The sequence below is a fragment of the Chinchilla lanigera genome, unplaced genomic scaffold, assembly GCF_000276665.1.
Source record: "Chinchilla lanigera isolate Chin_1 unplaced genomic scaffold, ChiLan1.0 scaffold00036, whole genome shotgun sequence".
In the NCBI taxonomy this organism is placed as follows: Eukaryota; Metazoa; Chordata; class Mammalia; order Rodentia; family Chinchillidae; genus Chinchilla; species Chinchilla lanigera.
In genome coordinates this window covers 4,760,128-4,768,801 of record NW_004955437.1, presented here as the reverse complement: position 1 = coordinate 4,768,801, position 8,674 = coordinate 4,760,128, and the positions used below count along the sequence as shown (strand labels likewise).

At 43.0% G+C, this 8,674-nt stretch overlaps 1 protein-coding gene across 2 annotated transcripts in view; it reads right to left on the bottom strand.

Annotated features, from left to right (window-relative positions):
- The window catches only part of Btbd9 (BTB (POZ) domain containing 9), a gene marked incomplete at its 3' end in the record, with an annotated part of 379,800 nt that extends 376,232 nt beyond the window's left edge, over window positions 1–3,568 (bottom strand). Inside the window, 1 exon segment of one of the 2 annotated variants that reach the window (XM_005390124.2) lies at window positions 3,435–3,568. 2 annotated transcript variants of the gene reach the window in all.
- Between the last annotated feature and the right edge of the window lie 5,106 nt (window positions 3,569–8,674).

Genomic DNA, 8,674 nt, shown 5'->3' with positions numbered 1-8,674 from the left:
AAATAAAAAATTTAAAAAAATAAAAAAATAAAAAAAAAAAATAAAATGTCTCTACAGGGTCTGGGATATAGCTCAGTGGCACAAGCACCTGCCTGGCAAGCACAAGGTCCTGAGTTCGATTCCCAGTACCAAAAAATATAAAATAAATAAAATAAAATGTCTCTACAAACTATCCATTTCCACTGTCCTTTGGCCTAACATCTCTCAGCTACATTCTAATTGATCTCCCTGCCCCTCCACTCTAATGCAGTCTGCACATAAACTGTCAATTAACTTTGTGATCTGGTTATTCTACTTTCCATGGCTCTCCATTGCCAATTAAATGGAGGGAAGAGGAGCTACACTTTTTCAGTGGAGTAGAAGACACTCTCATAATTTGGCTCCAAGAACACATTTCCTGTCTCACCACTACTGTTATGCATCAACCGTACAGGAAACAACTCAAGACATTTCCAAAAAAAATTCAGTTTTAATCCTTAATAACACTGTTTGTGCTGTCACCTCTGGTTGGAATGCTGTCTTCTCCTTTACATGTGGCAAAATTTTACTTAACCTTCAGGGTGAAACTCCATCTTCTTCACTTCAAAATTTTTGTTTGTTTGTTTTTTGGATTTGTTTTTTTTGTCTTTTTGAGACAGGGTCTAGCTATGTAGTTCAGGCTGGCTTTGACCTCACTTTATAGCCCAGGCTGGTCTCGAATTTTCCCCTAAGTGCTGGGATTACAGGTGTATGCCACCATACCTAGCTATTCAAAGCTTTCTTGACTATCATTTTTTTTCTCCAGCCAAAGTTATCTATTTCCCTAGCACAATTTATCACAACATGTCTAGTGGTTTATCCCCTGATGGGCACTTATTTTATTCATCTGTTTGCACAGCACGCAACGAATGGCTAGTCCAGCCAGCACCCGATGAATATTTGCTGAGTTGTTTAATAATGCAACATTTGCTGTGCAACTCTACACACCTTCGTTAGCAATTCAACCTTAAGTTTACATACCACTCAAAAGAATTTTCCTACTACAAAAGATGTTATAAATAGCTCAATATTCAGCAGCAGTGTCTTTACCTGTCAAATCATTTTGTCAGTTCTTGTCAATATCCTTCAGAAAGATTTCTTTCCCAACTAACATTTTATTTTATACAGAATCAGCAGTAACTGCAAAACTCAAAGATCACTATGAGAGATAATCCCAGGCAAAACTGTGTCACTGAGTATGGCTAGATGATACTTTGTGAGGTTGTAAGGTTATAAAAAACATAGAAGACTTGGCTTTTTTCCTCTGACAGCAGACTGGACAGGACAAGAAAGCACATCTATTTACTGAAATATATGTCATTTCAGTAAATTTTCAACAGAAGGAACTACACCCATCAAATAAATTTCAGAAGATGAGATATGTGCTGTTGACTATGGTACATACACACTCATGAGGCATTTATCGCAATTAGTAACTGCAATCAAAATATGCAACATACCTACTTGATCCCGGTTTGAACAAAATAGTCCTTAAGTAAAAATAACAACACTCACTGTTGTTTAAAACTATTCTAACAATCTCCATCCCATCTTGTCAGCAGGCTTATCCTGTGATAACTAAGATGTTGCTAAGTCTCCCTTAGCCTTTAACAATTTCCCTTCATACCATGTTAAACTTTATCTCATATTTATGTATCACTGACCTTCTGCTCCAGTCATATGTCTCACTATACTCCCTAGATGACCAATTCACATTAACTTTCAGCACATAATTTCTTACATCTTTTCTAATTTTACATCTCCTTCAAAGACCAGTTCAAATCTTACCTGTTCCGGAGTTCCCTAACTCAAACTACTGTGTACTGCATTTACAGTCTTCATATAACACTTGTTTACAGTAGTATCTCATTTGATTTCATATATATGTGTGTGTATATATATATAGATATATACATATCTATCTATCTATATATATATGCTTTCTTCTCCTGGCTAGTCTGCTCTTAAATGAAAAAAGCCAAGTCTTTGTACGTTATTTGTAACCTTTCTATGTTATTTGTAACCTCATACTCCTCCTCCCACATATAGTGTAACACTGGAGAGGGCACGTGTATTAAACAGGTGAGGGGCAGAACTAAATGCTTTGTATACAATGATACACCAATTATGCCCAGTGTGAAACACAACACGTATCTACTGGGTGCTTATTCTGTGGCAAGCACATTTTCAGGTGTTAGGAGACATGGCAAGGAAGAAAACAGAAGCAATTCCTGTCCTAAAAGATATTACAGTCCAGAGTTTTTGAATTCTGGGTACTCTTAAGAGTTACAGAGCAAGGTTTACAGGTTTCAACATGTAACAAGCTCACGAAACATACATTATAGATCCTCAGTTACGAGACGGAATCAGAAAACTTCAGATCTTGATAAAAGCTTTGAAGTTATTTTCCTAAATCTTCTCGCCCAAAGCATGATTAAATTTCAGTTCAGTCTTTTTACCAGTTCTAGGCATTGCCTTAGTTATCATCAACTCAGGAAAAAAGTGACTCCTTCCAATGATAACCACAACACCTACCCGTGAGCGGGGCCCACATACTAAAGAGAGCTCTGGGCTCACGATCTGCCTCACCTTTATACTTTGGCTTCTCCAAATCACCTCACACGTTGACCAGAATATGTATTCTCTGTCTGGTAAAAAGCAAGCCCATTCTGCTTTTAGGAAAAAAATAAAAAATGTTTCCAAACTTCCTCGGCCTTAATAACGACCAAAGTATAAAAGGTTCTGCAAAATGTAGCCGCAGATTTGTTTCTGAGGGATTAACGAGTGAGGACGGATATCAGCCCCTTAGCCTCAAAATCTGTAACTCCACTGATGAAATAACATGCAGCACAAGGACAGACACGTGAGGCTGGAAACCAGGCAACAGGTAGCGTCTACCCTGACAGGTCGCCTTCCCCAGGTCATGGGTGTGTCTGATGCGCACGCAGGCACTGATTCACAACTCTCTCCATAACAACCGACTCCTACTCGGTGACTGGACAGGGCTGGGGCTCTGACGATCCCCGGAGTCCCTCGCACCCTAAGGCATTGCGGGGTCCTGGACTCTGCCTCCAGTCGTCTCTGGCAACCGCGCCTCAGGGCAGGAACTTGTCCGTTTGGGAGCCTGGCAGACCCACCCCAAAACACCACTCTACACACACGCGCGTGCGCGTACACAACCACCTTCCAGAACTACGAGTCTCCTCCAGCCCCTCACTACCACTTCCCAGGGCGCCGGGGCCAAGGAATTGACCCTCGTCAGCCCCCGTCCATGCTCCTTCCCCGCCCCCGGAAAAAACGGCAGAGGGGCGTGGAGCAGCGCGCGCGGGTACGGAGAGGGCGCGCGTCCCCGCGCCCCGGGCCCGCGCAGCAGGTGCGGCCAGGCCTGTCCTCCCCTGCGAGGCCCGGCTACTCACCCCAACGATGTTCCTAGGCGAGCTAGCCGCGAGCACCGATGCCTCTTCCGCTTGCTGCGCTGCCCCCTCGTAGCCACCGCCCCCTCTGCCTCTGCCGTCGCCGCCGTCCTCGCCGCCGCCGCCACCGCCGCCGTCGCGGCGCGCGTCCGCTTTTACGCACAGCGCCGTGGCCGCGCACGCGCTTCTGCGCGCTGGCGTCACTTAGCAACCGGGACTGCGGTCCCGCGGAGCCCCAGCTTTAGGACTGAGGGATCGCCTCCGGGCGCTTCTGCGGCTCCTCCCAGCCCGCCTGACAGGCGGGCCCTCCTCAGCGGGGCCCCCAAGGTGTGCTCCACCCCCGGCCGGCACCTGGCTCCGGGTCAGCGCCTCACCACGCGTCACTGTGTTGCGTCACCGGTGCGTGTCACTAGGGGTGGGAAGGTCCGGCGCGCCGGTGGAGAGAGCGGTGTCCTCGTCCGGTAGGACGCGGCTCGGTCGCAAGTTGTGCGAGGTACGAGGAGGTTCTGCAGGCACTGGGACCCGAAGCGGCCGAGCGCGCGGCTCACGCCCAGGTAGCGAGGTGTGATGGGCCAACGCTTGAATCCTCCCTGACTCAGTCTCTCATTCAGTAAGTGGAACCAGGGCCGGAGGTATAGCTGACTTGTAGTGCACTTGCCTAGCGTATCTAAGGCCCTGGGATCGCAACAACAACAACAAAAATTTTAAAAATAGACAAGTGTAAGTGTAATACCCGTCCTGCCTACTGGAGACTTGTGAGGCTAAGAAGAAATAATGTATGTAAAGGTACTTTTTGGACTATAAAGCCTATCCGGTATGTAAAATCTTTCTCCCAAGAGAGGCAGACGAGCAGTGGGCGTTGCAGGAATATTCAGTCGACAGTAGCCAGGAGCTCGAGAGAAGAAAGGAAATTTTATTTAACGCTGTCGGACCCCCAGAGGAGTCGTCTCCAAAGTGTGAGACGCTGATTACAAAAAGTTTGTCTTTTTTATAGGATGTCTTTTTTATAGTGGGAGTTACAAAAGCTAAGACAGGGTCTGGGGATTTAGCTCAGCAGCACAGCTCCTGTCTGTCAAGCGCAAGGTCGTGAGTTCGATTCCCGGTACTGGAAAAAAAAAAAAAAAAAGCTAAGATAAGCACAGCTGAAGGCCATAGTATAATGGGTAGCTTGTGGCGAGCACAGTTGTATGTAGCAAAATTGTTTTTAGCACATTCGCAGAAATTTCACTTTGATAAGAAATCATGTGATTTAGCCAAGTTCCTCAGCAGAAAACAGAATGACTGCACCTACATTGGACTAAATGGCTGCGTTTCGGTGAGGATTTCTGCTTTACCAACACTGGCCAATTTAACGACTTAGACTATCTCAGAGTGAAATATTGAAAAGGTCTGAGGCTGTAGGTCAGCGCAAGGGCCCTGGGTTGAATCCTTAGTATGAGTAGAGGGTGAATGAGTAAGTAAAACAGTGATAGCAATAACATTTATCAAGATGGAAAGAAAGATACGTCTGGGTTTTCCATAGGTACCTAAGATGACTACTCCTGCTTACCTAAGGATGATAACATTCCTTATGTTATCAGATGAGATGACTGAATATGTGGGTAATGATGAATTCAAATGTGCATTTATTTCTTGAGGAGACACTTACTCTCTTCAGAATGGCTCCTTCACTCCTGGCTTCTTGCTGCACCTGACCCAACTCATTCCCTGCTGGAGTAATTCCTTGATTGGTGAATTTAAAAGGAGAAACTGCCCTGTCTTTGGGGAACTGTCCTGGTGTTCTCTGCTTCTCTAGGAGCAGGGAGTGGAAACAGGGTGCCTATTTGGGGCCATAAAGCGAGTAAACCAACTTAATTATATCGTGTAACATTCGGAAACTCTCTGTCCACGGGTAATATCCACTACCAACTTTTTCAGGTGTGTTGCATAGAATAATGGTCCATAAAATGACCACACCCTAGTCCCTGTACGTGTTGCACTGCATGGCAAAAGAGACCTTGCAGATGTGACTGAGGATCTGGGGAGATTATCTTGGATTACTGGCTGGACTGGCAGCAGGAAGTCAGGGTCAGAGGAGGAGATGTGATGATGGAAGCAGAGGTCAGAAGGATTTGAAGATGCTACACTGTCGACCTTCAAGAGGAATCCGAGGAATACACGCAGCTTCTAGAAGCGGGGAAAGGCAAAGAAATTTAGTAGGACTTCTGACCTCTACACTGTAGGATAATAAATCTGTATTGCTTTAAATCACAAAGTTTGTAGTAATTTGTTACGACAGGAAGAAACCACTAATAAGAAAGGTGATAGTTGGTTTCCTGTTGCTTTCTCCTTTATCTAGAAAAGGATTACAGTTTATTAGGGCCCCTCTTGAGGACAGTGCTGTGAGTGTGTCCTGAAGAAAACCTACACACTTGAAGGAAACTGTCCGATAAACCATCAGTTATGCAGGTCAGTGAATGAGGAATAAGGTTGTTTTAAAAATGAAATAGATCTGAAGGACATTAACTGTAATGGTTCAATTAAGCCCTAGGCATAGATGAAATCCATCAGGGAGAAAATACAATCTCCCCAACTTTATATGAGATTCATTTATTTGTAACAGCACAACTTAAAATCCTACTCAGGTCATTTCCTGAAGCACTCAGGGACAAGGTGTGGTGCACCAACCTCTGTCCAAATACTATGTCTGTGATATAATATTCAAGAAGCCAGTTTGGAGACAGAAACGCATAAGTATATAACTAGTTGCCATAGATGTTTTTAAAGCAAGGTACACATGTACTGTAACTATAATACAATTATTGCATGCTATAATAGAATCTATGAAGTGAAATGAGGGTTGCAAACAGGGATACAGAGGAGGGAGCAATCAGTTCTGTTTAATGAAGTCATGGCGTTGTCCTTTGCTGCATGTCAGGAAGGCACAGGATCCCTCCAGCACAGGCAGAAATATGCCAGGGCCATTTCCATGGGGTTAAAAAGAAGACCAGGAGAGTTGACATTAAGCCATTTGGCTACTCTTGAGTAACAGATGTGTTTCTCCTTATAGGCAATATAAATTGCATAACTGGTTCACTGTCCCTTTTCATATTGTCTGCCAAGAAGCTCTGAGTAAATTTGTTGACAGCATTTGCAACTGAGTGGATTGGCCTGCATATCTGTATTTGCTGGTGTGTTACTTAGCTTTCCATCACTGTAACAAAATATCTGCGATTATCACCTTATGAAGTGAAAAAGTTTATCTCGGCTCACAGTTTTGGAGGCTTCAGTCCATGATCAATTGAACCTGTTTTTTTTAAGCCTGTGGTAAGGCAGCACATTATGATAGGACTATGTAGCAGAGCAAAATCACTCAATTTATGGCCAGGCAGCAAGAAAAGAACAAGGAAGGGGCCAGTTTCCCACAGTACCCTTCAAGGACACATCCTCAGTGACCTAAAGACACCCTTGCCTCGTGAAGATTCTACCACCTTCCAATATCACCATTCTGGGTACCAAGCCATGGGACCTAGTTCTTTGGGGACATTTAAGATACAGACTGTAACAGCTGGTTTGAAATTTTTCAAAATAGATAATTGGAAAAAAATTAAATTTTTCTTATTTTCTGAGTTGCTGATAATATACATTTTTAAAATTAGAAAAAAATGAACCTTGCTTTTAAAAGAATGTTTGCAGGCTTTGTTATTTCTCATGTTTTGATTCTGAGTAAGAATTGGTTTCAGGTTAAATTGTATGAGTTAAATATAAAATCCCAGCTCTAATAAAAGCAGAACTACTACATGACTTTGAAAGCCTAGATTAATAGAATAGTTGTCTGGATACATCAGAACATTAATATATAGTTAATCTTGTTGCTCACCATTTGTCACAAAGAATGGACCAAGATCGTCTGTTTCAAAACTAAAATAATTATCTCAGTACACATCCTCCCAACTAATACTGGCCTAGATCCAGTAACTAAAATCCAGATTTGTTTTACAAATAAATCTTCCAGGTAGATTGACCAGTTCACTTTGCTGAAAGCCAGACATTTCATGAAAGCACTATTTATATTTTTCTGTAGTCGGAGTGAACTAATGATTTCTTTGAATTCTTCATCATTCTCCAACAGGACATTCCAGTGCAAACAGCCTGGGCACATGAGTTAGTGCTGTATATTCAGCTGAGCAGAATGTTTGCATGTGATGTGGTATAGCTTCCAGGGTTGCCAGAGTTGAAATCTTTTGATCTCTAAGTGTTGGTAGTGAATGTGAACTTAAAAAAAAAAAAAAAAATAGAAGCAAGACTTGAAAGATTTCATTCCTTTATGACAGAATTTGATGGTCTTGAATACTTTTTTCTTAGAGTTGATTTTTAAGGAAAATCCTAGATTGCCTGCAGGAGCTCCCTCTACCTGTCATACATGGAGGAATGTTCCTACTAAGGTGACAATCTTAAGGAGGTCACTTACTCTACAAAAGCCTGTCAGCCCCTACCACCTGCCAATCACATTAACTGAATTCTGAACATTCTGCATCTGCCTAAAGAGAGCTACTGGCTAGCCAGTCCACCTGGAAGGTGTATACGTGACTATTTGGTCCTGAGCTCATCCACACTGACTGTCACCCCTACCTGGAGTGGTTCCTGACTTTTATTTTGGCTTCTGCTTATATTAAGGAGTTCTAGAAGGGACAGCTCCACAGAACCCACCTTGCCTTTACTGTGAAGCTGATTTTTACTTTTCCAGAGCCAAGTACTGTACCATGAAATGTGTGGCTACCCTTGAGTAACTGATGTTCCTTTGAGTGTGTTTCCCTTTTCACCTTAGCTGCAGCAAAGTTCTGAGTGAAAGCCATGTACCCATGGCTGCATATCTACATTCTACTTTGTTCCCCAGTCAGAACTTTCTATTTAAATTTGGGTCTTCTGCTGGGGATATAACTCAGTGACACAAGTGCCTGCCTGGCAAGCACAAGGTCCTGAGTTCAATTTACCCACCGGTACCAAAAAATAAATAAATAAATAAATTTGGGTCTTCTCTCACTTTGATTCATCTACAATCACTTACATTCTGTGTGTGATTACACAAGCCATGTCAAGTTGTTTGTGGAAACAGTTGCGAAAATGAACAATAAATATGCTTATGATGATTATTTTGTCCCTTGGCCCTTTCCCTCATTTCAAGCAAGAGTTAAAGCTTTCATATTCTTCCCTATTGATAATAATATGACTTGCGAGTTTTCCAGAATTGTACAAGAGATAAA